Here is a 4681-nt window from a genome sequence, read left to right on the forward strand (position 1 = left end):
GAGAATCCGGCCCTCTGCAGTTCTGTAAGTTAACAAAAAATATGTGATCTAGGAGATGGTGAGAAAAAATGGTAAAGTAAAATGGAATAGATTAAAAATGTGAGCTCTATTTAAATTTAAAAGCAACCACACCTTTGAAATGGCATTCTAAAAAAAGAATACTTTCAGTAGTTAAAATGTTAAAGGAAATCCCCTGTTTCAGATGGAATGCACATGGTACCCATCAATCTCATCAGTGAGTCAGCCATCAGCTTTGATGCATGAAAATACCCCTCTTTTCCATGGGGACATAGAAAATGAAAATATTCCTTATCAATGATGAAACTTTTGCACAAAATATCTTAAAAGCATAAATTCTACTCAAGAAACAAACCCATTAAGACAGTGGGCTTTTAATATATTTCTCCAGACCACTTATTTCCAAACAGTTATACCAGACTTGTGTGAAAGACATGATTTTATTCTCTATATTATTTAAGGGTTAAGTTGCTCTTTTTATGCATTTCGTACACACTTTCCTTCCTAACTGCTTTGTCATCCTGAAATACTTCTAATTGCTTTAATATCCACTAAAGGAACAAAATACATGATCAGCTGTCCTTTTCCTTTTGCCTTCCCGGTCATTATCCTTACATTAAAATCACCTCTTTAACAGACAGCCTGAGCACCTTCCGTGGGCACACAGGACRTCTTTGAGCATCTGCTTCAATTGCTCAGCAGCAGGCCCATTGCACTGCCCCTGCATCATTAAGCAGTTACAGTAATACCTTGTGCAAGAAATCAAAGGGAAATTTAATCCTCTTCAGAACATACCCAAGGCCTGTCTAGCACAGCAGCATGCAGGGAAACCCCCAGGAATGCTGAAAGCACTGCAAGGCTAATAACTATCTTCTATATTTAATCCAGTGGTCATATGCATTGCATAAGCTACATTACCCTAAGAGGACCATGGGAAGCACTATGAGTCAGACATATCCAAAAGAAAAAGGTCCTTCAGATTCTTCCTTCCTTTTAGAGGCATACTGTGTTTTGGCTAATATCAGCTGCGGCCACACAGAACACACTCAGATGAACAGAGCAAAAGCCATAGGCTTTGTCCCCTCCTTTTTCCTATGCCCTTCATCACAATCTGCCTTTAAAGCTGCTTCTCTGTGAAAATTAATCCAAGATAAAAGAATATTTGGAATATTTTTCCTCTTATGTCCATGCATGGTCACCTAAGTCCAGAGAGAGATCTAATCCCTAGCTAAAATCTGTACCTAAAGATTCTGACTGATCTCCTAGCAGGAAATTTGATTCATGACTGTATTGAGATTTTTACTGATAAGGAATTGAAGAACTTGTCTTCCTCTTTKCTTTCTCTATAGTAAAGAAAGATTAGTCTCCCTCTCCATAGATTTCATCTTCATATAAGGAAGCAAAAGGTATACTCATTACAAATGCATGTGACAGTCACTCTATAAAGCCAATAACACAAGGTTATTTATAGAAAGATACTAGAATCAGCTACTACTGCAAGATTTACTACCAAGGTTAACTCCTCCTGACCTGCTCCAGTGTAGACCATAACCTTTATGTAAACAATACAAAAAACAGGTCAAAGAGAGAATATAAATGCAAAAGCTTTGTTTTTCTTTTATCATGTAATATTCTGTATAAACTCTCAAAACATGTTTGCACAAGCAGAAAGACAGACAACCAAAAGCCAGATCCCATTTCTTCAGGGYTGAACTGTACTAGCAAAAGGACATCAACAAGTACCTACCTTCTGCTAATGACAATAGCTGCTTTTCATTTTCCTTTGAAGCAGCCACATACTTCCTTCAAGATATAAGTTTTTTTTTTTTTCTATCATCTGTAAAGGCCATTTTAACCAGTATTTTCAAAATAATTCTATCAATTGCTTATCACTTATGCTATGTAGTTGCCTTAACCATTTGATCTTAACTTATGCTCATGATTCTTCTGAGGCCTCAGAAATAAGGGAGTGCCTGAGCTAGTTTTTGGGACCACTTCCTGGCCTATGCAAACTTCCCCTAACCTCACTGAGCCATCACTCACCTCCGCTGGTGAGATGGATTGACATTATCATGGTCAAACACCTGCTTCAGGTACCATCCATGGCTCATTCTGCTCCCTTCTTCTTTCTGTTACCTCAAGCCTCTCACTGCGGGGAGCCCAAAGGGTGCTTATACCATCTCAGTCTGTCAAACTCCATAAGTTTCCAGAACGCTGGCACCTTTTGTGGATATGAGACCCAGATGCACATTTCCGCATTTTGTGTTCTGAAATTCCTATCATCATATCCRAAGTGAAGAAAGCCACTGCATCAATACACTCTCAAGTTCTGAAACACAAGGAACAGGGAAACAAGCAAATGAACAAAGCAGATAGCATTCTAAGTCTACGTTCTGCTTTAAAAGTATCTATATTGTATCTGCTTGAATCTGGTTGGCCGTGGTCTAACTGTAATGTTCATATGGAAAAGAATAGCAATGTCTTTGGTAGAATTCATTCTTTCCTAAGATGCTTTAAGGTATGTAAAYAATCCCTCATGAATACCTCTTACTAAATCTCTATGTCAAACTACTTGGAAAAACACATAAGTTTTATACCAACCACATCTACAATGACCACATGTTGCCCCAGCCAGTCTGCAACMTTTCTCCTTGAAATTGGACTTTGTCTGATTTTTTCAGTTACTTTATAGCAGAAGGTCAATTTTAACTTCTTGCTTGTTTCTTCAAGGAAGTTACAAGTTCTCTGATAGTTAATGGAAATCAGTCAATTATTACCTCTTTCATGCACATAAAAAGCAGCTCTTTAGCTTTAAAATAGTCATTTAATGGGGAAAAAGATTGGCCATCTCTTAAAACACATTTCTTCGGAAAAAAAGTATATTCACTGGCTTAGCTTTGTTTCTAACTATAAAAGCTACTGCTTCAAAWTATCAATCCTTGACTAAAGATTTTCAACTATAAAAATGGTGTCAAAGGAAAACAGTCTTCTTGCTCTCCCTTTTCAACACAGACCACAAATAGACTGGTAGTAAATTGCTGAAATTGATTATAGTGTCTTCTGATATCAGGTCTGTTTATGAGTTACTCCGTAAGATGAACATAGTAAGTATTCATATATTTACTTATTCCTTCTTTCCTTCTGAGCTTTTTATACTTTAAATATTCTTCTTTTCAAGGTTTGTTTGTCCTCCAAGGGATAGCTCTTTCTTGATCCCACAGATCAATCTAAAATAGTAAACAGGGCAACTAGAAAAGATGATAAAAGATAAAAAGGAGCAAGTTGGCCATAAATCTGCCTCATTTCATGTCTCTGTGTCAACCACACAGTAAAACCCTTAAAAATGATACAGTTGGGTCAATTAAAGTTTTCCATATTTCTCTATGCTATTAATTTCTGTAGAACTGTCTATACAGGCATTTTACACAGAGGACTGAGTCTCTTTGGCTTTAACATCATACCCTGCCTGATCTTACAATTCAAGGCAGGGGATAATTTAGGACAAGGGAAAGCAGCAAGGGGATATGTGATYGAAATCAAAATACTTTTTCTCTCATTAAAAAATATGTCATTGGCTTCTTTTGATGGCTTTGTTTAAAGGAAGGAAAACGGAAAGTGCGTGCCTGCTGTTACAGCGCCTTTGTTATTGCTACAGTCACTGCCATAATTATACTTCCAACATCCGTGTCTGTCTCTACCACTGGCACTATTACCAGAATAATTATAGCAGCATTGACTCTTCTACCCTTTTTTTTTCCAGCCTTTTCTGTGACATGCATTTCAAGTGTTTGATTCTATCCACTTCCAGAGAAGATCATACACTTCCCTACAGGGAAACAAGAGGTCCAAGCAAAGTTGATACTTTCCTGCTTTCTCTCTTGCTTTCTTTATAACATGGTCAGCCCAAATGAGGAGGAAGGAAGGGTACAGGCATTACCTCTGAGCTCATCATCTTCACCAGTTACAGAGCCGACAGGGACAAGTCAGCAAGCACTCAAGTGCGAGTTGCACTTAGGTCCATTTTCATCTCCGCCTTCGCTGAAAAACCAAGGAATAAAGTTAATTTTCATATCTGAAAACTGGCAGTTCTGTGATTAATAATGTACTTTCAATCTTATAGTGCAGAGCACAACTTTTTTTGCTAAAGCAGACAAAAAAGATAATTTTTACTTATAAAATGAAATAGAAAGCATTCCATAGAGTACATTTTAATACATACATATATATGCACTTTTTAGAGAAAACTTAAAGACAAAAAAAGACACTTAAAGAAAACTGATACATTTATATTAGGCAAAGAATAAGATGAAAAACTACAGGAATTCTATTTAACACTCATTATCTAAAGAAATGTCTTTTGGTCACATTTCTCTTAATGTGTCCAGGTGAAAAAGGAACTGTATAAAGCAGCCATCTCAATTGTAAAGAAGAGTACAGATGGATCGAGTTGTCACTATGAGGCTTATGAATTTCAGCAGTGCACTTGAAAGCTGGAATAAATTACAGAAGGACCTTCCTCTCAAGTCTTTCCAGTAATTTGGATCCTCTGTGTTTTGAGCTGTTGCTAAAGGCCAGAGTGTAGATTTGTAAAACTTAACTGACACCAGTTACGGATTAACTCTCTCAATCCTCCTGACAATAGCATTTCTGATCACAGGATTAG

At 37.1% G+C, this 4681-nt stretch overlaps 1 long non-coding RNA gene across 1 annotated transcript in view; it reads right to left on the reverse strand.

Annotated features, from left to right (window-relative positions):
• Positions 1-2206: 2206 nt before the first annotated feature.
• LOC112942615 overlaps positions 2207-4681 on the reverse strand; it is a 23769-nt gene continuing 21294 nt past the window's right edge. The window contains exon 3 of the long non-coding RNA XR_003248415.1: positions 2207-2347. This is a non-coding gene — a long non-coding RNA (uncharacterized LOC112942615). The remainder of the gene's footprint in view (positions 2348-4681) is intronic.

Source organism: Nothoprocta perdicaria, unplaced genomic scaffold (genome assembly GCF_003342845.1).
Source record: "Nothoprocta perdicaria isolate Ctin4 unplaced genomic scaffold, notPer1 scaffold_13, whole genome shotgun sequence".
Taxonomy (NCBI): domain Eukaryota; kingdom Metazoa; phylum Chordata; class Aves; order Tinamiformes; family Tinamidae; genus Nothoprocta; species Nothoprocta perdicaria.